The sequence below is a fragment of the Pseudorasbora parva genome, chromosome 22 (genome assembly GCF_024679245.1).
Source record: "Pseudorasbora parva isolate DD20220531a chromosome 22, ASM2467924v1, whole genome shotgun sequence".
In the NCBI taxonomy this organism is placed as follows: Eukaryota; Metazoa; Chordata; class Actinopteri; order Cypriniformes; family Gobionidae; genus Pseudorasbora; species Pseudorasbora parva.
This window is the reverse complement of record NC_090193.1, coordinates 8,496,626-8,519,947: the sequence shown is the minus strand read 5'-3', so window position 1 is coordinate 8,519,947 and position 23,322 is coordinate 8,496,626. Positions and strand designations below refer to the sequence as shown.

The 23,322-nt window shown below is 43.4% G+C and overlaps 14 non-coding genes across 14 annotated transcripts; 5 read left to right on the top strand and 9 right to left on the bottom strand.

Moving 5' to 3' along the window:
* The first annotated feature begins 1,313 nt into the window (after positions 1–1,313).
* Positions 1,314–1,454, top strand: LOC137059016 (U4 spliceosomal RNA). Its single transcript, XR_010900975.1, has one exon. It is a non-coding gene; the product is annotated as a U4 spliceosomal RNA (small nuclear RNA).
* Positions 1,455–2,219: 765 nt separating this feature from the next.
* On the bottom strand, positions 2,220–2,301 carry trnas-gcu (transfer RNA serine (anticodon GCU)). The gene has a single exon. It is a non-coding gene; the product is annotated as a tRNA-Ser (tRNA).
* Positions 2,302–2,677: 376 nt separating this feature from the next.
* Positions 2,678–2,759, bottom strand: trnas-gcu (transfer RNA serine (anticodon GCU)). Its single transcript has one exon. It is a non-coding gene; the product is annotated as a tRNA-Ser (tRNA).
* A 155-nt stretch (positions 2,760–2,914) lies between these two features.
* On the bottom strand, positions 2,915–2,996 carry trnas-gcu (transfer RNA serine (anticodon GCU)). The gene has a single exon. It is a non-coding gene; the product is annotated as a tRNA-Ser (tRNA).
* Positions 2,997–3,626: 630 nt separating this feature from the next.
* Positions 3,627–3,708, bottom strand: trnas-gcu (transfer RNA serine (anticodon GCU)). Its single transcript has one exon. It is a non-coding gene; the product is annotated as a tRNA-Ser (tRNA).
* Positions 3,709–4,084: 376 nt separating this feature from the next.
* On the bottom strand, positions 4,085–4,166 carry trnas-gcu (transfer RNA serine (anticodon GCU)). The gene has a single exon. It is a non-coding gene; the product is annotated as a tRNA-Ser (tRNA).
* Positions 4,167–4,796: 630 nt separating this feature from the next.
* On the bottom strand, positions 4,797–4,878 carry trnas-gcu (transfer RNA serine (anticodon GCU)). The gene has a single exon. It is a non-coding gene; the product is annotated as a tRNA-Ser (tRNA).
* A 629-nt stretch (positions 4,879–5,507) lies between these two features.
* Positions 5,508–5,589, bottom strand: trnas-gcu (transfer RNA serine (anticodon GCU)). Its single transcript has one exon. It is a non-coding gene; the product is annotated as a tRNA-Ser (tRNA).
* Positions 5,590–5,981: 392 nt separating this feature from the next.
* On the bottom strand, positions 5,982–6,063 carry trnas-gcu (transfer RNA serine (anticodon GCU)). Its single transcript has one exon. It is a non-coding gene; the product is annotated as a tRNA-Ser (tRNA).
* An 877-nt stretch (positions 6,064–6,940) lies between these two features.
* On the top strand, positions 6,941–7,081 carry LOC137058965 (U4 spliceosomal RNA). The gene has a single exon (XR_010900925.1). It is a non-coding gene; the product is annotated as a U4 spliceosomal RNA (small nuclear RNA).
* A 1,641-nt stretch (positions 7,082–8,722) lies between these two features.
* Positions 8,723–8,863, top strand: LOC137058952 (U4 spliceosomal RNA). The gene has a single exon (XR_010900913.1). It is a non-coding gene; the product is annotated as a U4 spliceosomal RNA (small nuclear RNA).
* Positions 8,864–10,960: 2,097 nt separating this feature from the next.
* Positions 10,961–11,101, top strand: LOC137058950 (U4 spliceosomal RNA). The gene has a single exon (XR_010900912.1). It is a non-coding gene; the product is annotated as a U4 spliceosomal RNA (small nuclear RNA).
* A 1,641-nt stretch (positions 11,102–12,742) lies between these two features.
* On the top strand, positions 12,743–12,883 carry LOC137059013 (U4 spliceosomal RNA). The gene has a single exon (XR_010900972.1). It is a non-coding gene; the product is annotated as a U4 spliceosomal RNA (small nuclear RNA).
* A 901-nt stretch (positions 12,884–13,784) lies between these two features.
* trnas-acu (transfer RNA serine (anticodon ACU)) lies at positions 13,785–13,864 on the bottom strand. Its single transcript has one exon. It is a non-coding gene; the product is annotated as a tRNA-Ser (tRNA).
* Positions 13,865–23,322: the final 9,458 nt, after the last annotated feature.

Genomic DNA, 23,322 nt, shown 5'->3' with positions numbered 1-23,322 from the left:
ACGGAGAAGTTTCGGCTTCTCAGATTTTGGGCTTTTCTCAGCCAATCTCTGTAGTACTTTGGAGTTTCTTACGCCCATGTCCAAGCACCAGAGAAGTTGTTTTATTGATCCTGTAATCAGAATGTTATCAGATATTAACCCAAGCTTTTTTGCTGTTATCAATAAAATGTAATTCAGTTAAAGCTTGCCATGATGTGTTGTAAACAGTTGGATGATGCAAGCAGCATCCCTGCAGTTGACTTTTTTTTACTAGGATCTCCGTAGAGCAAAATAGGCTAGCCTAAATGGGGGTACATTAAAGCAAAGTGCTTTAAACAACTTTGCCTGGCACTCTCGAACACCAAAGACAACCATCGTTGAGGATGGGTTTCAAACCCACACGTGCAGAGCACAATGGATTAGCAGTCCATCGCCTTAACCACTCAGCCACCTCGTCACGCGGCTGCATTAAACTGGGATGTGGTGTTTTTCTGCAGCTATGTTTAGGATGATTACTTTAAAGTAGTTAAACGTTAAAGCGGTGGTAAGTACGTTAAAGCAAAGTGCTTTAAACAACTTTGCCTGGCACTCTCGAACACTAAAGACAACCATCGTTGAGGATGGGATTCAAACCCACGCGTGCAGAGCACAATGGATTAGCAGTCCATCGGCTTAACCACTCAGCCACCTCGTCCCATGTCTGAAGGGACAGAATTCGTGCTTTGCAGCCACTATCATTAACACAACGGAGAAAAAGTTTACCTTAATGTGTTGTAAAAATGTTGAGGTGATGAGAGATTCGAGCCTTAGACTGACCAGCATGAAGCAATGTATTATTTTGGTTAGGAGACTCACATTTGTGTTGATGGAAGGAGATGTGCTTATGTTTTTTTGTGTGCTGATTTTACTTTATTGGAAAGAACCTAGAGAGAAAGCCTGAGTCTAGAAAAACATAGCATAGCTGGCATTGATCCTATCTCAGAAAATGTTTGCAGTGTCCTTGCACTCTTCATTATCCTACCCAACCTCGTAGAGGGCATGCTGAATCACTCCTGAACTCAAATATGTTCTTAGAGACTGAGCATTATGATCCCGCCCCTTTGCTGCCAGAATACCCATAATTCTCTCCTCCCAGATGTACCGAAGCAGTGCAATTTTTTGAGTGAGAAGAGGACAATGAATAAATCTTTTCGTGCATTTCCCTCACCTCTTTCATAGTCACACTATGAAGCCATCAGTGCCAGAAGCTGATTGCATAGCAGTTTAAAGCTTGATACCATCCTGTCGTTCCATGTCCAGATATGTGCATCGAAGATGTTGTGATGTTTTAGGGCATTCTTTCGCAGAGGCAATATCGTAGCCTATGAGGTTTATCCGAGTCGTGATCTTTGCTGGTTGAAAACTTTACCCAATACCCCGCTAGGTTGACTTGAAATACAGTCAGCCTTGGCAATTTTTGTCAGTCTCTTTGGAGACTTATCAACTTGTTGAAAAGAATCCTTTGTTCCTGTTGTCTGCTGTTTCTTAAATGGTTGTGAATCCATGAACCCGGAGAAGTTTCGGCTTCTCAGATTTTGGGCTTTTCTCAGCCAATCTCTGTAGTACTTTGGAGTTTCTTACGCCCATGTCCAAGCACCAGAGAAGTTGTTTTATTGATCCTGTAATCAGAATGTTATCAGATATTAACCCAAGCTTTTTTGCTGTTATCAATAAAATGTAATTCAGTTAAAGCTTGCCATGATGTGTTGTAAACAGTTGGATGATGCAAGCAGCATCCCTGCAGTTGACTTTTTTTTACTAGGATCACGCGTGCAGAGTACAATGGATTAGCAGTCCATCGCCTTAACCACTCGGCCACCTGGTCACGCGTCTGCATGAAACTGGGATGTGGTGTTTTTCTGCATCTATGTTTAGGATGATTACTTTAAAGTGGTTAAACGTTAAAGCTGTAGTAGGTACATTAAAGCAAAGTGCTTCAAACAACTTTGCCTGGCACTCTCGAACACTAAAGACATCAAACGACGAGGATGGGATTCGAACCCACGCGTGCAGAGCACATTGGATTAGCAGTCCGTCGCCTTAACCACTCGGCCACCTCGTCACGTGTCTGCATGAAACTGGAATGTGGTGTTTTTCTGCATCTATATTTAGGATGATTACTTTAAAGCAGTGGTAGGTACATTAAAGCAAAGTGCTTCAAACAACTTTGCCTGGCACTCTCGAACACTAAAGACATCAAACGACGAGGATGGGATTCGAACCCACGCGTGCAGAGCACAATGGATTAGCAGTCCATCGCCTTAACCACTCGGCCACCTCGTCACACGTCTGCATGAAATTGGAATGTGGTGTTTTTCTGCAGCTATATTTAGGATGATTACTTTAAAGCGGTGGTCGGTACATTAAAGCAAAGTGCTTCAAACAACTTTGCCTGGCACTCTCGAACACTAAAAACATCAATCAACGAGGATGGGATTCGAACCCACGCGTGCAGAGCACAATGGATTAGCAGTCCATTGCCTTAACCACTCGGCCACCTGGTCACGCATCTGCATGAAACTGGGATGTGGTGTTTTTCTGCATCAATGTTTAGGATGATTACTTTAAAGTGGTTAAACGTTAAAGCGGTAGTAGGTACATTAAAGCAAAGTGCTTCAAACAACTTTGCCTGGCACTCTCGAACACTAAAGACATCAAACGACGAGGATGGGATTCGAACCCACGCGTGCAGAGCACAATGGATTAGCAGTCCATCGCCTTAACCACTCGGCCACCTCGTCTCATGTCTGCATGAAACTGGGCTCTGCTGTTTTTCTGCAGCTATGTTTAGGATGATTACTTTAAAGTAGTTAAACATTAAAGCGGTGGTAAGTACGTTAAAGCAAAGTGCTTTAAACAACTTTGCCTTGCACTCTCGAACACTAAAGACAACCATTGACGAGGATGGGATTCGAACCCACGCGTGCAGAGCACAATGGATTAGCAGTCTATCGCCTTAACCACTCGGCCACCTCGTCATGTGTCTACAAGGAACTTTGGCTCTGGTGTTTTTCTGCAGCTATGTTTAGGATGATTACTTTAAAGTAGTTAAACGTTAAAGCGGTGGTAAGTACGTTAAAGCAAAGTGCTTTAAACAACTTTGCCTGGCACTCTCGAACACTAAAGACAACCATCGTTGAGGATGGGTTTCGAACCCACGCGTGCAGAGCACAATGGATTAGCAGTCCATCGCCTTAACCACTCGGCCACCTCGTCACGCGGCTGAATTAAAATGGGATGGGTTTTTTTTCTGCAGCTATGTTTAGGATGATTACGTTAAAGTGGTTAAACGTTAAAGCGGTGGTAGGTACATTAAAGCAAAGTGCTTCAAACAACTTTGCCTGGCACTCTCGAACACTAAAGACATCAAACGACGAGGATGGGATTCGAACCCACGCATGCAGTGCACAATGGATTAGCAGTCCATCGCCTTAACCACTCAGCCACCTCGTCACGCGTCTGCATGAAACTGGGATGTGATGTTTTTCTGCATCTATGTTTAGGATGATTACTTTAAAGTGGTTAAACGTTAAAGCGGTGGTAAGTACGTTAAAGCAAAGTGCTTTAAACAACTTTGCCTGGCACTCTCGAACACTAAAGACAACCATCGACGAGGATGGGATTCGAACCCACGCGTGCAGAGCACAATGGATTAGCAGTCCATCGCCTTAACCACTCGGCCACCTCGTCACACGTCTGCATGAAACTGGGCTCTGGTGTTTTTCTGCAGCTATATTTAGGATGATTACTTTAAAGCGGTGGTAGGTACATTAAAGCAAAGTGCTTCAAACAACTTTGCCTGGCACTCTCGAACACTAAAAACATCAATCAACGAGGATGGGATTCGAACCCACGCGTGCAGAGCACAATGGATTAGCAGTCCATTGCCTTAACCACTCGGCCACCTGGTCACGCATCTGCATGAAACTGGGATGTGGTGTTTTTCTGCATCTATGTTTAGGATGATTACTTTAAAGTGGTTAAACGTTAAAGCGGTAGTAGGTACATTAAAGCAAAGTGCTTCAAACAACTTTGCCTGGCACTCTCGAACACTAAAGACATCAAACGACGAGGATGGGATTCGAACCCACACGTGCAGAGCACAATGGATTAGCAGTCCATCGCCTTAACCACTCGGCCACCTCGTCTCACGTCTGCATGAAACTGGGCTCTGCTGTTTTTCTCCAGCTATGTTTAGGATGATTACTTTAAAGTAGTTAAACATTAAAGCGGTGGTAAGTATGTTAAAGCAAAGTGCTTTAAACAACTTTGCCTTGCACTCTCGAACACTAAAGACAACCATCGACGAGGATGGGATTCGAACCCACGCGTGCAGAGCACAATGGATTAGCAGTCTATCGCCTTAACCACTCGGCCACCTCGTCATGTGTCTACAAGGAACTTTGGCTCTGGTGTTTTTCTGCAGCTATGTTTAGGATGATTACTTTAAAGTAGTTAAACGTTAAAGCAGTGGTAAGTACGTTAAAGCAAAGTGCTTTAAACAACTTTGCCTGGCACTCTCGAACACTAAAGACAACCATCGTTGAGGATGGGTTTCGAACCCACGCGTGCAGAGCACAATGGATTAGCAGTCCATCGCCTTAACCACTCGGCCACCTCGTCACGCGGCTGAATTAAAATGGGATGGGTTTTTTTTCTGCAGCTATGTTTAGGATGATTACGTTAAAGTGGTTAAACGTTAAAGCGGTGGTAAGTACGTTAAAGCAAAGTGCTTTAAACAACTTTGCCTGGCACTCTCGAACACTAAAGACATCAATCGACGAGGATGGGATTCTAACCCACGCGTGCAGAGCACAATGGATTAGCAGTCCATCGCCTTAACCACTCGGCCACCTCGTCACACGTCTGCATGAAACTGGGCTCTGGAGTTTTTCTGCAGCTATGTTTAGGATGATTACTTTAAAGTAGTTAAACGTTAAAGCGGTGGTAAGTACGTTAAAGCAAAGTGCTTTAAACAACTTTGCCTGGCACTCTCGAACACTAAAGACAACCATCGTTGAGGATGGGTTTCGAACCCACGCGTGCAGAGCACAATGGATTAGCAGTCCATCGCCTTAACCACTCGGCCACCTCGTCACACGTCTGGATGAAACTGGGCTCTGGTGTTTTTCTGCAGCTATGTTTAGGATGATTATTTTAAAGTAGTTAAACGTTAAAGCGGTGGTAAGTACGTTAAAGCAAAGTGCTTTAAACAACTTTGCCTGGCACTCTCGAACACTAAAGACAACCATCGTTGAGGATGGGTTTCGAACCCACGCGTGCAGAGCACAATGGATTAGCAGTCCATCGCCTTAACCACTCGGCCACCTCGTCACGCGGCTGAATTAAAATGGGATGGGGTGTTTTTCTGCAGCTATGTTTATGATGATTACGTTAAAGTGGTTAAACGTTAAAGCGGTGGTAGGTACATTAAAGCAAAGTGCTTCAAACAACTTTGCCTGGCACTCTCGAACACTAAAGACATCAAACGACGAGGATGGGATTCGAACCCACGCGTGCAGAGCACAATGGATTAGCAGTCCATCGCCTTAACCACTCGGCCACCTCGTCACGCGTCTGCATGAAACTGGGATGTGAGGTTTTTCTGCATCTATGTTTAGGATGATTACTTTAAAGTGGTTAAACGTTAAAGCGGTGGTAAGTACGTTAAAGCAAAGTGCTTTAAACAACTTTGCCTGGCACTCTCGAACACCAAAGACAACCATCGTTGAGGATGGGTTTCAAACCCAGACATGCAGAGCACAATGGATTAGCAGTCCATCGCCTTAACCACTCGGCCACCTCGTCACGCGTCTGCATGAAATTGGAATGTGGTGTTTTTCTGCAGCTATGTTTAGGATGATTACTTTAAAGTGGTTAAACGTTTAAGCGGTGGTAGGTACATTAAAGCAAAGTGCTTCAAACAACTTTGCCTGGCACTCTCGAACACTAAAGACATCAAACGACGAGGATGGGATTCTAACCCACGCGTGCAGAGCACAATGGATTAGCAGTCCATCGCCTTAACCACTCGGCCACCTCGTCACGTGTCTGCATGAAACTGGGATGTGATGTTTTTCTCCATCTATGTTTAGGATGATTACTTTAAAGTAGTTAAACGTTAAAGCGGTGGTAAGTACGTTAAAGCAAAGTGCTTTAAACAACTTTGCCTGGCACTCTCGAATACTAAAGACAACCATCGTTGAGGATGGGATTCAAACCCACGCGTGCAGAGCACAATGGATTAGCAGTCCATCGGCTTAACCACTCGGCCACCTCGTCCCATGTCTGAAGGGACAGAATTCGTGCTTTGCAGCCACTATCATTAACACAACGGAGAAAAAGTTTACCTTAATGTGTTGTAAAAATGTTGAGGTGATGAGAGATTCGAGCCTTAGACTGACCAGCAAGAAGCAATGTATTATTTTGGTTAGGAGACTCACATTTGTGTTGATGGAAGGAGATGTGCTTATGTTTTTTTGTGTGCTGATTTTACTTTATTGGAAAGAACCTAGAGAGAAAGCCTGAGTCTAGAAAAACATAGCATAGCTGGCATTGATCCTACCTCAGAAAATGTTTGCAGTGTCCTTGCACTCTTCATTATCCTACCCAACCTCGTAGAGGGCATGCTGAATCAATCCTGAACTCAAATATGTTCTTAGAGACTGAGCATTATGATCCTGCCCCTTTGCTGCCAGAATACCCATAATTCTCTGCTCCCAGATGTACCGAAGCAGTGCAATTTTTTGAGTGAGAAGAGGACAATGAATAAATCTTTTTGTGCATTTCCCTCGCCTCTTTCATAGTCACACTATGAAGCCATCAGTGCCAGAAGCTGATTGCATAGCAGTTTAAAGCTTGATACCATCCTGTCGTTCCATGTCCAGATATGTGCATCGAAGATGTTGTGATGTTTTAGGGCATTCTTTCGCAGAGGCAATATCGTAGCCTATGAGGTTTGTCCGAGGCGTGATCTTTGCTGGTTGAAAACTTTATCCAATACCCCGCTAGGTTGACTTGAAATACAGTCAGCCTTGGCAATTTTTGTCAGTCTCTTTGGAGACTTATCAACTTGTTGAAAAGAATCCTTTGTTCCTGTTGTCTGCTGTTTCTGAAATGGTTGTGAATCCATGAACACGGAGAAGTTTCGGCTTCTCAGATTTTGGGCTTTTCTCAGCCAATCTCTGTAGTACTTTGGAGTTTCTTACGCCCATGTCCAAGCACCAGAGAAGTTGTTTTATTGATCCTTTAATCAGAATGTTATCAGATATTAACCCAAGCTTTTTTGCTGTTATCAATAAAATGTAATTCAGTTAAAGCTTGCCATGATGTGTTGTAAACAGTTGGATGATGCAAGCAGCATCCGTGCAGTTGACTTTTTTTTACTAGGATCTCCGTAGAGCAAAATGGGCTAGCCTAAATGGGGGTACATTAAAGCAAAGTGCTTCAAAAAACTTAGCCTGGCTCTCTCGAACACTAAAGACATTAAGCAATGAGGATGGGATTCGAACTCACGCGTGCAGAGCACAATGGATTTGCAGTCAATATCCTTAACCACTTGGCCACCTCGTCACGCGTCTGCATAAAACTGGGATGTTGTGTTTTTCTGCATCTATGTTTAGGATAATTACTTTAAAGTGGTTAAACGTTAAAGCGGTGGTAGGTACATTAAAGCAAAGTGCTTCAAACAACTTTGCCTGGCACTCTCGAACACTAAAGACATCAAACGACGAGGATGGGATTCGAAGCCACGCGTGCAGAGCACAAGGGATTAGCAGTCCATCGCCTTAACCACTCGGCCACCTCGTCACGCGGCTGCATTAAACTGGGATGTGGTGTTTTTCTGCAGCTATGTTTAGGATGATTACTTTAAAGTAGTTAAACGTTAAAGCGGTGGTAAATACGTTAAAGCAAAGTGCTGTAAACAACTTTGCCTGGCACTCTCGAACACTAAAGACAACCATCGTTGAGGATGAGATTCGAACCCACGCGTGCAGAGCACAATGGATTAGCAGTCCATCGGCTTAACCACTCGGCCACCTCGTCCCATGTCTGAAGGTCCCATGTCCCGTCCCATGACAGAATTCGTGCTTTGCAGCCACTATCATTAACACAACGGAGAAAAAGTTTACCTTAATGTGTTTTAAAAATGTTGAGGTGATGAGAGATTCGAGCCTTAGACTGACCAGCAAGAAGCAATGTATTATTTTGGTTAGGAGACTCACATTTGTGTTGATGGAAGGAGATGTGCTTATGTTTTTTTGTGTGCTAATTTTACTTTATTGGAAAGAACCTAGAGAGAAAGCCTGAGTCTAGAAAAACATAGCATAGCTGGCATTGATCCTACCTCAGAAAATGTTTGCAGTGTCCTTGCACTCTTCATTATCCTACCCAACCTCGTAGAGGGCATGCTGAATCAATCCTGAACTCAAATATGTTCTTAGAGACTGAGCATTATGACCCCGCCCCTTTGCTGCCAGAATACCCATAATTCTCTGCTCCCAGATGTACCGAAGCAGTGCAATTTTTTGAGTGAGAAGAGGACAATGAATAAATCTTTTTGTGCATTTCCCTCGCCTCTTTCATAGTCACACTATGAAGCCATCAGTGCCAGAAGCTGATTGCATAGCAGTTTAAAGCTTGATACCATCCTGTCGTTCCATGTCCAGATATGTGCATCGAAGATGTTGTGATGTTGTAGGGCATTCTTTCGCAGAGGCAATATCGTAGCCTATGAGGTTTATCCGAGGCGTGATCTTTGCTGGTTGAAAACTTTACCCAATACCCCGCTAGGTTGACTTGAAATACAGTCAGCCTTGGCAATTTTTGTCAGTCTCTTTGGAGACTTATCAACTTGTTGAAAAGAATCCTTTGTTCCTGTTGTCTGCTGTTTCTTAAACGGTTGTGAATCCATGAACACGGAGAAGTTTCGGCTTCTCAGATTTTGGGCTTTTCTCAGCCAATCTCAGTAGTACTTTGGAGTTTCTTACGCCCATGTCCAAGCACCAGAGAAGTTGTATTATTGATCCTGTAATCAGAATGTTATCAGATATTAACCCAAGCTTTTTTGCTGTTATCAATAAAATGTAATTCAGTTAAAGCTTGCCATGATGTGTTGTAAACAGTTGGATGATGCAAGCAGCATCCCTGCAGTTGACTTTTTTTTACTAGGATCTCCGTAGAGCAAAATGGGCTAGCCTAAATGGGGGTACATTAAAGCAAAGTGCTTCAAAAAACTTTGCCTGGCTCTCTCGAACACTAAAGACATTAAACAATGAGGATGGGATTCGAACTCATGCGTGCAGAGCACAATGGATTTGCAGTCAATATCCTTAACCACTTGGCCACCTCGTCACGTGTCTGCATAAAACTGGGATGTTGTGTTTTTCTGCATCTATGTTTAGGATGATTACTTTAAAGTGGTTAAACGTTAAAGCTGTGGTAGGTACATTAAAGCAAAGTGCTTCAAACAACTTTGCCTGGCACTCTCGAACACTAAAGACATCAAACGACGAGGATGGGATTCGAAGCCACGCGTGCAGAGCACAATGGATTAGCAGTCCATCGCCTTAACCACTCGGCCACCTCGTCTCACGTCTGCATAAAACTGGGCTCTGGTGTTTTTCTGCAGCTATGTTTAGGATGATTACTTTAAAGTAGTTAAACGTTAAAGCGGTGGTAAGTACGTTAAAGCAAAGTGCTTTAAAAAACTTTGCCTGGCACTCTCGAACACCAAAGACAACCATCGTTGAGGATGGGTTTCAAACCCACACGTGCAGAGCACAATGGATTAGCAGTCCATCGCCTTAACCACTCAGCCACCTCGTCACGCGGCTGCATTAAACTGGGATGTGGTGTTTTTCTGCAGCTATGTTTAGGATGATTACTTTAAAGTGGTTAAACGTTTAAGCGGTGGTAGGTACATTAAAGCAAAGTGCTTCAAACAACTTTGCCTGGCACTCTCGAACACTAAAGACATCAAACGACGAGGATGGCATTCGAACCCACGCGTGCAGAGCACAATGGATTAGCAGTCCATCGCCTTAACCACTCGGCCACCTCGTCACGTGTCTGCATGAAACTGGGATGTGATGTTTTTCTGCATCTATGTTTAGGATGATTACTTTAAAGTAGTTAAACGTTAAAGCGGTGGTAAGTACGTTAAAGCAAAGTGCTTTAAACAACTTTGCCTGGCACTCTCGAACACTAAAGACAACCATCGTTGAGGATGGGATTCAAACCCACGCGTGCAGAGCACAATGGATTAGCAGTCCATCGGCTTAACCACTCGGCCACCTCGTCCCATGTCTGAAGGGACAGAATTCGTGCTTTGCAGCCACTATCATTAACACAACGGAGAAAAAGTTTACCTTAATGTGTTGTAAAAATGTTGAGGTGATGAGAGATTCGAGCCTTAGACTGACCAGCAAGAAGCAATGTATTATTTTGGTTAGGAGACTCACATTTGTGTTGATGGAAGGAGATGTGCTTATGTTTTTTTGTGTGCTGATTTTACTTTATTGGAAAGAACCTAGAGAGAAAGCCTGAGTCTAGAAAAACATAGCATAGCTGGCATTGATCCTACCTCAGAAAATGTTTGCAGTGTCCTTGCACTCTTCATTATCCTACCCAACCTCGTAGAGGGCATGCTGAATCAATGCTGAACTCAAATATGTTCTTAGAGACTGAGCATTATGATCCCGCCCCTTTGCTGCCAGAATACCCATAATTCTCTGCTCCCAGATGTACCGAAGCAGTGCAGTTTTTTGAGTGAGAAGAGGACAATGAATAAATCTTTTTGTGCATTTCCCTCGCCTCTTTCATAGTCACACTATGAAGCCATCAGTGCCAGAAGCTGATTGCATAGCAGTTTAAAGCTTGATACCATCCTGTCGTTCCATGTCCAGATATGTGCATCGAAGATGTTGTGATGTTTTATGGCATTCTTTCGCAGAGGCAATATCGTAGCCTATGAGGTTTATCCGAGGCGTGATCTTTGCTGGTTGAAAACTTTACCCAATACCCCGCTAGGTTGACTTGAAATACAGTCAGCCTTGGCAATTTTTGTCAGTCTCTTTGGAGACTTATGAACTTGTTGAAAAGAATCCTTTGTTCCTGTTGTCTGCTGTTTCTTAAACGGTTGTGAATCCATGAACACGGAGAAGTTTCGGCTTCTCAGATTTTGGGCTTTTCTCAGCCAATCTCTGTAGTACTTTGGAGTTTCTTACGTCCATGTCCAAGCACCAGAGAAGTTGTTTTATTGATCCTGTAATCAGAATGTTATCAGATATTAACCCAAGCTTTTTTGCTGTTATCAATAAAATGTAATTCAGTTAAAGCTTGCCATGATGTGTTGTAAACAGTTGGATGATGCAAGCAGCATCCCTGCAGTTGACTTTTTTTTACTAGGATCTCCGTAGAGCAAAATAGGCTAGCCTAAATGGGGGTACATTAAAGCAAAGTGCTTTAAACAACTTTGCCTGGCACTCTCGAACACCAAAGACAACCATCGTTGAGGATGGGTTTCAAACCCACATGTGCAGAGCACAATGGATTAGCAGTCCATCGCCTTAACCACTCAGCCACCTTGTCACGCGTCTGCATTGAACTGGGATGTGGTGTTTTTCTGCAGCTATGTTTAGGATGATTACTTTAAAGTAGTTAAACGTTAAAGCGGTGGTAAGTACGTTAAAGCAAAGTGCTTTAAACAACTTTGCTTGGCACTCTCGAACACCAAAGACAACCATCGTTGAGGATGGGTTTCAAACCCACACATGCAGAGCACAATGGATTAGCAGTCCATCACCTTAACCACTCAGCCACCTCGTCACGCTGCTGCATTAAACTGGGATGTGGTGTTTTTCTGCAGCTATGTTTAGGATGATTACTTTAAAGTAGTTAAACGTTAAAGCGGTGGTAAGTATGTTAAAGCAAAGTGCTTTAAACAACTTTGCCTGGCACTCTCGTACACTAAAGACAACCATCGTTGAGGATGGGATTCAAACCCACGCGTGTAGAGCACAATGGATTAGTAGTCCATCGGCTTAACCACTCGGCCACCTCGTCCCATGTCTGAAAGTCCCATGTCCCGTCCCATGACAGAATTCGTGCTTTGCAGCCACTATCATTAACACAACAGAGAAAAAGTTTACCTTAATGTGTTGTAAAAATGTTGAGGTGATGAGAGATTCGAGCTTTAGACTGACCAGCAAGAAGCAATGTATTATTTTGGTTAGGAGACTCACATTTGTGTTGATGGATGGAGATGTGCTTATGTTTTTTTGTGTGCTGATTTTACTTTATTGGAAAGAACCTAGAGAGAAAGCCTGAGTCTAGAAAAACATAGCATAGCTGGCATTGATCCTACCTCAGAAAATGTTTGCAGTGTCCTTGCACTCTTCATTATCCTACCCAACCTCGTAGAGGGCATGCTGAATCAATCCTGAACTCAAATATGTTCTTAGAGACTGAGCATTATGATCCCGCCCCTTTGCTGCCAGAATACCCATAATTCTCTGCTCCCAGATGTACCGAAGCAGTGCAATTTTTTGAGTGAGAAGAGGACAATGAATAAATCTTTTTGTGCATTTCCCTCGCCTCTTTCATAGTCACACTATGAAGCCATCAGTGCCAGAAGCTGATTGCATAGCAGTTTAAAGCTTGATACCATCCTGTCGTTCCATGTCCAGATATGTGCATCGAAGATGTTGTGATGTTTTAGGGCATTCTTTCGCAGAGGCAATATTGTAGCCTATGAGGTTTATCCGAGGTGTGATCTTTGCTGGTTGAAAACTTTACCCAATACCCCGCTAGGTTGACTTGAAATACAGTCAGCCTTGGCAATTTTTGTCAGTCTCTTTGGAGACTTATGAACTTGTTGAAAAGAATCCTTTGTTCCTGTTGTCTGCTGTTTCTTAAACGGTTGTGAATCCATGAACACGGAGAAGTTTCGGCTTCTCAGATTTTGGGCTTTTCTCAGCCAATCTCTGTAGTACTTTGGAGTTTCTTACGCCCATGTCCAAGCACCAGAGAAGTTGTTTTATTGATCCTGTAATCAGAATGTTATCAGATATTAACCCAAGCTTTTTTGCTGTTATCAATAAAATGTAATTCAGTTAAAGCTTGCCATGATGTGTTGTAAACAGTTGGATGATGCAAGCAGCATCCCTGCAGTTGACTTTTTTTTACTAGGATCTCCGTAGAGCAAAATGGGCTAGCCTAAATGGGGGTACATTAAAGCAAAGTGCTTCAAAAAACTTTGCCTGGCTCTCTCGAACACTAAAGACATTAAACAATGAGGATGGGATTCGAACTCACGCGTGTAGAGCACAATGGATTTGCAGTCAATATCCTTAACCACTTGGCCACCTCGTCACGCGTCTGCATAAAACTGGGATGTTGTGTTTTTCTGCATCTATGTTTAGGATAATTACTTTAAAGTGGTTAAACGTTAAAGCGGTGGTAGGTACATTAAAGCAAAGTGCTTCAAACAACTTTGCCTGGCACTCTCGAACACTAAAGACATCAAACGACGAGGATGGGATTCGAAGCCACGCGTGCAGAGCACAATGGATTAGCAGTCCATCGCCTTAACCACTCGGCCACCTCGTTACGCGGCTGCGTTAAACTGGGATGTGGTGTTTTTCTGCAGCTATGTTTAGGATGATTACTTTAAAGTAGTTAAACGTTAAAGCGGTGGTAAGTACGTTAAAGCAAAGTGATGTAAACAACTTTGCCTGGCACTCTCGAACACTAAAGACAACCATCGTTGAGGATGGGATTCGAACCCACGCGTGCAGAGCACAATGGATTAGTAGTCCATCGGCTTAACCACTCGGCCAAAAACAGGGCAAAACGGACTGCCATGGCGGGGGAAAGAAAAAAAAAAAGAAAAAGCGAAGGGGGAAAAGGAAAAAGGAAAAAAAAGCGGTGGAACCGGATATTTCTTTTTTTTATATTTTGTTTGTTACCAGTTCTCTATGCATATTTCCCTTACTAACAAACTAACTAACACATTTCTTAAATAAATATTTATACTTTTACTTAATCGCAAAACACTTCCTCAAATAATTTTTGTACAGCCGAAATAAAACAAAGAACACGTATTTGTATTTCTACTAATATGTTTTATTCAAAAGTCTTAAATCCAATGCAACATTCATAATAAATATTCCTTATGTGTATTAATATAATTTTAAATAATATTGATTGCAACTATAATAAACAAACAAATGCAGTTTAATAATAAAAATATATACATATTTACATATACTAATGATAATAAGCACTTCCACACATAGTTTAATAAAAGTTTATTTAAATGTAATGTAAATAATATATGTGTCTATGTATATATATATATATATATATATATATATATATATATATATATATATATATATATATATATATATATATATATACGCATGAATATATATAATTTATACATTTAAAAACTTTAACATTAAAGATAGATAGATAGATAGATAGATAGATAGATAGATAGATAGATAGATAGATAGATAGATAGATAGATAGATAGAAATAATATAATATATGTGTCAGAGGGTGTTTTGGTGTTGGTTCATGTTTCATGTTTTTGAGGTATCATGTTCACAGTCATGTTTTTTCATGCACTTCCTGGTTTGTCATGTGATCCTGACATGTGCTCCCTTGTTTTGTGTTCTGTCATGTCATTGGTTTATTGTTTGATCATTGTTCACAGGTGTCCCTTGTCCAGTCATTAGTCTATGTATTTTAGCCCTCATGTTTGCCATGTGTAATTGATGTTGTTACCCACTGTTAGTGAGTATATTGTTTATGTTCTGCTTCATGCCAAGCCTAACCTGTTGTTTAATGTTTTGGATTTAAGGTTGCTCTAATAAAGACTGCACTTGGGTTCTAAACCTTGCCTCCAGTGGACTTAATGTGACAATATGTATAAATACTATAATAAAAAATACTATTCTGCTAAACACACCACACACTCTTGCCAGGACTTGCACCTGGAATCTTCCACCCAAAGGATGGATGTGTTACATTACACCACAAGAGTTTTTGTGTGTTTTTTTTATTTTAACTATTACACCACACAAGTATTATTCTTTTTTTTTTTCCTTTTTTTTTTTTTTGTGTGTGTGCAAATTAAGCATTGCAAACACAGCAACTAAAAACCAAAAGGTTCACATCACAACACACCACACAGCAAATACATTTAAAAATATATAAACATAAAAAATATATAAAAATGTAATAAAATATATAATAAAACTGCTATATAAAGCAATTCAAAGAGGTCCCTGTACACTCTCCTTCCACTGAGCCACAGAGAGGCCTGAAGCTGGACAGTACCACCGGCCCTTCAACTGAGTGTGGCCAGTTGCCTTGTTTTTGGATTGCCCACAGTGCTTGCAGGTGTAGTGGTAAACATCCTTTGCCAGGCGTTTCCTTGGTGGTTCACCCCTAGCCATTCTTTCCTCGTCTTCTTGGGCAGCTTTCTGCTGCCTCCAGGTACGCTGCCTGGGCTGAGTAGGGGGACCAGTTTGTGGTAGTCGGTTATCAGGTGGGTCCTGGAACTGGGGATGAGGCTGGAACTGGGCTGGGTCCTGGAACTGGGGATGAGGCTGGAACTGGGCTGGGTCCTGGAACTGGGGATGAGGCTGGAACTGAGGAGGCTGGAACTGGGCTGGGTCCTGGAACTGGGGATGAGGCTGGAACTGAGGAGGCTGGAACTGGGCTGGGTCCTGGAACTGGGGATGAGGCTGGAACTGAGGAGGCTGGAGCTGGAACTGAGGAGGAGGCTGGAACTGGGGATGAGGCTGGAACTGAGGAGGAGGCTGGAACTGAGGAGGCTGGAGCTGGAACTGAGGAGGAGGCTGGAACTGAGGAGGCTGGAACTGGGCTGGGTCCTGGAACTGGGGATGAGGCTGGAACTGAGGAGGAGGCTGGAACTGAGGCACTGGTAGACCTGGTGGGTAGCTGGGAAAGGGTGGATAGGATGCAAAGTCTGCTGCTGGTGGATATATGGGAATTGCTCCAGGGGGAGGGGTGGGCAGGGGGCACCTTTTTGAGGTTCGTTTGCGAACAAATGCCTTTCCCTCCTGATTTTCAGGCTCCTCAAAAACCATTGCCTCATGCCCATGTTGTAAAGGAGCAGCTGGAAGGTCTCTCACTTCAGGAAGCGGCTCCTTTGCCAGGTATAGTTGATTAGGCAGTTCAGTACCCTGCAGCAGCATGTCCCTGTCTGCACGTTTTTGTCTTCTTAGGAGCCTGCAAGAGAAATTCAAGTAATTTATTAAAATTGGTTTTGAATTTATTGCCCTAATTTATTGAAATGTGCTACAGAAATAATTTAAATTAGTGATACATTTCAGTAGGCATCTGTAAAAGTGCATTCTACCATCTTAATATATATCTAAATTATGGCACATGCTTTCAATGCAAAATGATCGTGAGTACAAGTGAAAGGGTTTAGAAGCAATTGTTTGTGTGAATTTAGATTGAATATTTGGATTTGTGTTTAATGTTTTAAGAAAATTAGCGATGGCTACAAGAATGTATTTTAGAAATTCAGAAAAACTGTAATGACTTGCCTGGTTTAATAAAGTTTCAATAAACTAAACTTAATATAAAGCCCATTGTCTTAACTTTTATTAATTTTTAAAAGAAACATGTACAGGAAGGTTTTTCAAGTACAATCTTGATATGCTACTGTGATTGTATAAAAGTACAGCACAAAATAAGACTCACCATGAGGAGACAGTAGTGGTATTTATTGGGACCAGAACCAGGTTAGTCTGTTCTAGGAACTGCCCTGCTGTCCTCCAGAAGCTGTTTTAAGTGGCTGTATACTGCTACAATAGATTGAGGAATTGGCAGAGTTTTTCCACTTGTGTCCTTGGGCCTGTTCCGTGCTTGCTTAAACTCTTTGAAAAGTCGTAAGCAAACACATTCACAGACCCGGTGGACTTCAGGGTCCTGAGCCGCCTGCCCATGAGTCATGAACAGTCTATGGAAAAGAAGGGTGATATAATCTGGACTGTATACTGTGTAAAATATAAACTAGTGACAATTCAAATTGTTAAATTACCTCTCTGCTGCCTGCTGTCCTGGAGCAGAACCGCTTGGCTTCCTGGATGCTCTCCATGGTCCTGTCAAGGTGTTTTTCTTTGCCCTCTTACCATATTTCGAGGGCACTTTGTCCATGGGATTCAAAGCCATGTACAGACGGACTATTTCGGCCTCCTCTTGCAATGACAAGGCAGTGATTGTACGGTTTAGGCCAACCAGGTACGCTGCCAAGGCATCAACTGCCTCCCAGCCCAAGACACCTCTAGCATCACACCGTACACTCTGAAAATTGAGAAAATAAGCAAGTCCAATAAATATATACAGTGTTGAGTAAATAGTTCACATTATACATATATTTTAACTGTACATATTGTTGACAATATGTTTTTCACATGTCAGCAGATACATTTTTCTTTTTAAATTTTTTCTTCATTGGTTCTTAAACTGGTTTGTAGGTTGTTTTGAACAACAATGTTGTTTTGAACATGTAATTTCGATTTCAAGAAATGAGCCAAACCATTGGAGAAAAACTGTAATAAAAGATATTACAGGATAGCAACATTACCTGGCCGGATGTGCTAGGATGTGCCGTGTCATCCGCCTCATCCTCACCGACCTCCTCATCAGGGGATTTGGGTCCAGTCTCCCCTACAGGACTGGTCACCTGGGCCTCCATGACAGCTAATGGAGGGTCAGATTCACCAGCCCTAAGGTCAGCTGGATTGCACACAGTCCTGTCATAATCGCCTTCATCCTCGGGCTCCTCCGAGGGGACTTCGGTCATGTCACTGTTGGTTGCCATCAGCTGATCACCTTTATTGGACTGGGCCAATAAGTATTCAACAGCAATCCGCTCCTCTGCAATAATTTGTAACACATTGTTAATGGGGAAAGGACACACACACACACGCACACACGCACACACACACACACACACACACACACACACACAAACAAACACATGATTGAGAGAGAGAGAGAGAGAGAGAGAGAGAGAGAGGAATGCTCCAATGCTCAGCATTTCCTTGAGAGATATCTTACCAGTGGGCTTTCCTGGAGGGGTGAACTCAGGCATCAAAGCAGAGCCAAGGACCCTTTGGCTCAGGTTGTTTAGATGAGACATTAAAGAAACATCAAATGTTCTTAGGGTTGAGGCCCCCACCACAGCTACAGCTTCTTTTGCCCGGCTCATGTTCCACCTCGAGGCCCCCTCCAACATATACATTTGGGTGTGCAATGCATTGCATCTCCATCCTAATAATGAAAATGCAAATATTCAGTCAGTAATTATTTTAAACTGAGGAAATACAAATTTAATGACACAGTTATAGAACAGTGAAATAGAATAATAAGACAAATAGCTTGTTGTAAATTCCATGAAAGCAAGCCAAATCCAGGTAGTACCCAGGATTCTACTACTATAATGGTGACACTATAGCAATCTTTACAACTTAACAACCTACAGAACATTTACCAGGAATGAAGGAACACTGATGACGGTGAAAACTCTCCAGAGAGGATGACCCCCTGCCACACCTAAGCACATTTAGTACTTTGCCACCCTTCTGGAGTGTCCCCGTCTTTGTGTATAAGTCAACATGTGGAGGGTCCTGGATGCACTCGAGGTGTTTTTTCTGCATCTCCCACACATGCTGCATGCTGTCAGGGTTAACTAGGCGAAGCCCTGTAGTGTCGGTTGACTCCCAGACCGATTCCAGCAGCCCTGAAATCATGGCCCGTATCTCCTCAGCCCCACGTGTCCGCCGCCTACAGTGCTTCACCAGTTCACCGGTGCTGATGGTGGCTATGAGCTGCGCCTCAGTGGGAGCCTGTCCACCATGCTTGTTTTTCCACTCCCCTCTCTTGGCCACCTTAAGTTCTTTCACATCCTCCTGATCCCACTCAAAGATACAGGAGTAAAGTTTGGAACAAAAGGTACCATAGAGAGGGTGGTGCTCTGTGGTAAGCCCGCAGTTAAATCTCCTCATGAAATGGAAAATATCAAGCCTCACAATACACTTCCATGGCCGAAAAAGATTCAGCACTGCAGGTGCACCTGTGGAGGGGGAAAACATTAGCAAAAAGCATGCATTTGATTGTATTTCAACATATTTTTCAGTCATAATAATTAATTACAATTACATTACATTGATATAATAATAATAATAATAATAATAATAATTACAACCACTATTAACATTTGTAAAATATATTGCAATGCACATGTGACCCTGGACCACAGAACGACGTAAAATCATACGTTGAACCGGAATATCTGTAGCAATAGCCAACAATACATTGTATGGGTCAAAATTATTGATTTTTCTTTTATGAGAAAAATTAATATAATTATTATTAATATTAAGATCATGTTCCATGAAGATATTTTTTGCAAATTTCCTATCATAAATATATATATATATACCAACGTTTTTTTGTGAGTGGATATGCATTGCTAAGGACTTAATTTTGATAAATTTAATTTTCTTAATATTTCTATTTTTTTGTACCCTCAGATTGAAAATATTCAAATAGTTATATCTGGGCCAAATAATGTCCTATCCTAACAAACCATACATCAATGGAAAGCTTATTTACTCCGAATGAGCTTGCCTTTCAGATGATGTCTACATTTTAATTAAAAGATGGTGTTAGAATACATTTGGTTCCTGAAACATTTGATTCCAGTGGGTGTGTTTTCATGCATATTGATTAGTTTCCAAGTACTGATAGTTTCCTTGACACTATGCGCAAATCAATGGAACAGAAAATATAAGCACATACTCCTGTATTTAACATTAAACACAAATCCTTAATGGATTATTTTGAAATGGTAAAAAAAGTTTCAGTGTTTAATCATTAACAATAACTGTTCAATTTCAAAATATATATATAGTTTGATCAATCGTTAGAGCTGTTTTGCCCATATTCTTGACATGTCTTAAGCACACCCCTTCAAGTAAAGTGTTACCAAAAAGACCATTAAGACTTGGTTTTGTGGTCCAATGTCACATTTGATAAAGTAGTAATCTGAAAATCCCACCTGACTGACTGCAGCAATCCCGGTCAACATAGATGACCTCCGGCTCTGGCTCACCAGCATTCTGGTAGCGTCTGACGATGCCCTGGCACAGCTCCTCCAGTCCTGCACCCTCAGCTGTTGTCAGAACGCTGTTCAGAACCTGGCCGAGCTCATTGCCGATGTTCGTCATCCACGCAGCTGTGTCCCCAATGTCCCCAGCCAGCTTTTTGGTGATCTGAAAAATAAGCATAAAGAAACATAAAGACATTCTAACAGGCTTAATTATATATTTTCTTCTTTTTGTTATGGTACATTACTCATATATATATAAAATCTCATGCTGAGTCCTTCATGTATTGTACCTTCTTTGTAGAATCCATTTTTAGGATTCGGCCATAGGTGGATGTAATCACCCCCTTCATCTCGTCGAGATGGCTGAGGATGTCATTGGAGTGGACAGTCTCAAACCACTGGGCGAGTGGAAGCGGCCTGAAGGGTGCAGGTGCAGGAAAGGATGGTGCCGTTGTAGATTGGACCAGGGCAACCTTTTTCAAATTATGCTCACAGTCAGAGAGGTACTGGATGGTCCGTCGTGCCCACTCCTCACTGTGGACTTCCTCTACTGCTGACTGGAGGTAGGAAGAACTGTTGCCACTGGTCCTTGGCCTGAGGAAGGTCACACATTTCTTGTCCAGGGCTAGCTGAGAGGTCAGCACTGCTGGAATCATTGTCCTGTGTGCCACATCCAGTTGTAAAAGGATGTCCTGGCTCCATGGGCATACTGGAAGCCTGCATACACTGCAGCGTGGATAGTCTCCACCCACCAGGTAATAGCGACTACCCATGTCGATCACCTCCCTGACCTTTGGGTAGATCCCTGAGTGGTGCATCTTACGGCCACACTGTTGGCATTTAAGAGGAATGCCCCACATCCTCATTGGTGCCCACAAGAACATCCTCTGTCTGAAGTACCACCCAGGCTCAGGAGGAGATGGCTTGGGCTGCATCGGTGGATAAAACCAGTTCTCCTTGATCTTCTGCCTGAGCTGTCCTGTGGGCTCATAGAGGCACTTGGCAATCCATACCCAATCTGCTGGCTGGAGGACTCTCTTGAACTGACTGGGAAGAAAGCTTTCCCAATCAGTTACAGCCTGAGGCAGAGGTGTGGGCTGCACAGAGGGTGCTGGATGTGAGGATGGAGTGGGCTGCGAAGATGTAGAGCGCCATGGTTGTGAGGTCTGTGGAACTGGAGAGTGGTGAGGGGATGGAGATGGTCTTGGGGACGGAGTGGGCCACTGGGATGGAGTGGGCTGTTGTGGTGGTGGAGGCTGTACAGCTGGAGAGTGGCGTGGGGATGGAGTGGGCTGTGGTGGTGGTGGAGGCTGTAGAGCTGGAGAGTGGCGTTGGGATGGAGTGGGCTGTGGTGGTGGTGGAGGCTGTAGAGCTGGAGAGTGGCGTTGGGATGGAGTGGGCTGTGGTGGTGGTGGAGGCTGTAGAGCTGGAGAGTGGCGTGGGGATGGAGTGGGCTGTGGTGGTGGTGGAGGCTGTAGAGCTGGAGAGTGGCGTGGAGATGAAGTGGGCCGAGAGGACAGAGTGGACCACTTCGGTGGAGTGGGCCGTGATGGTGGTGGAGGCTGTAGAGCTGGAGAGTGGCGTGGGGATGGAGTGGGCTGTGGTGGTGGTGGAGGCTGTAGAGCTGGAGAGTGGCGTGGAGATGAAGTGGGCCGTGAGGACGGAGTGGGCCACTTCGGTGGAGTGGGCCGTGATGGTGGTGGAGGCTGTAGAGCTGGAGAGTGGTGTGGGGATGGAGTTGTCCAACGGGATGGAGTTGGCCGTGAAGGTGGTGGTGGTGAGGGCTGTAGGGCTGGAGAGTGGTGTGAGGATAGAGTGGGCCGCAGGGATGGAGACACTGGTGTCTGCACCAGCCGTGGAGATGGTGAGGGGCACGGAGATGGTGTGGGATCTTTTGAAGGGCTGAAACGTGGAGCCAACAGGGCCCCATAATGGCTGGACTCAATATGTTGGAGGAGTCCAACAGCACCCTGGACCCTGGCCCCACAGGTGTCACACTTCTCTTCAGCATGGTGGTCAGAGAGGTGCTCTGAGAACTTCTCTGCCTCCACAACCACACCACAGAGAGAACACTTAATTCCTTGTTCTTCTTGTGATGTCCCTGCCACTGTGCTGCTGCTGCTGCCTGCCACTGTGCTGCTGCTGCCTGCCACTGTGCTGCTGCTGCTGCCTGCCACTGTGCTGCTGCTGCTGCTGCCTGCCACTGTGCTGCTGCTGCCTGCCACTGTGCTGCTGCTGCTGCTGCCTGCCACTGTGCTGCTGCTGCTGCTGCCTGCCACTGTGCTGCTGCTGCCTGCCACTGTGCTGCTGCTGCTGCTGCCTGCCACTGTGCTGCTGCTGCTGCTGCCTGCCACTGTGCTGCTGCTGCCTACCAATACATTAGGCCCTGTATCTGTTGACTGGGATAAAACGTTTTTAAAGATTAGAAACAAAAGAAGGCCATACTATTCATGTTAAATAATTTCATCAATTATTCTGCAGAACTGTGCACTCAGATAACAGATATGTGGATGATCAATAAAATAGTCTATTACATGATACAGGAACTTATCATGCCTTTGATATATTATATCTTACACCTACCTTGTGGAACCCACAAGTGCACACTATATGCCTGCCAAACAGGTCCACCTTATTTCCCTTTTGTAGGGGACAGGCATCAATCCGCTCCAGGGCCTCCTTCCATTGTTTGCTTCCAGGCCTTTTGCCTGTAGTGAACTGGAAGGTTCCCTGGGCATACCTATGGCACACATCATTCCAATAGGCGTTGGATTTCCCTGTTTTGGTCATTTCTGAAAAATATTGTGGAAGAATATTGTCAGAGAGAGCAACCATTGATTACCATAGTATTTTTTTTCCTATTATGCTAGTCAATGGTTGCTCTCTCTGCTTGGTTTCAAACAGTCTTCAAAATTGCAAGAGTAGAATTTTGTCTTTTGAGGTTGAACATCTGTTTTGACAACATGCAATGTAAACTTGTGTTAAATATGTGTTACCACTGCAACAAATACTGTATAATAATCTAAAGTTTTTGTAGAAATATTTGTACAGTGTTGGGTAACGTAATGTAATAATATTTCTACAGTTGTTATTTTACCAGAGCAACCGTAAAATAACCACACCAAATACTAGCATGGTTC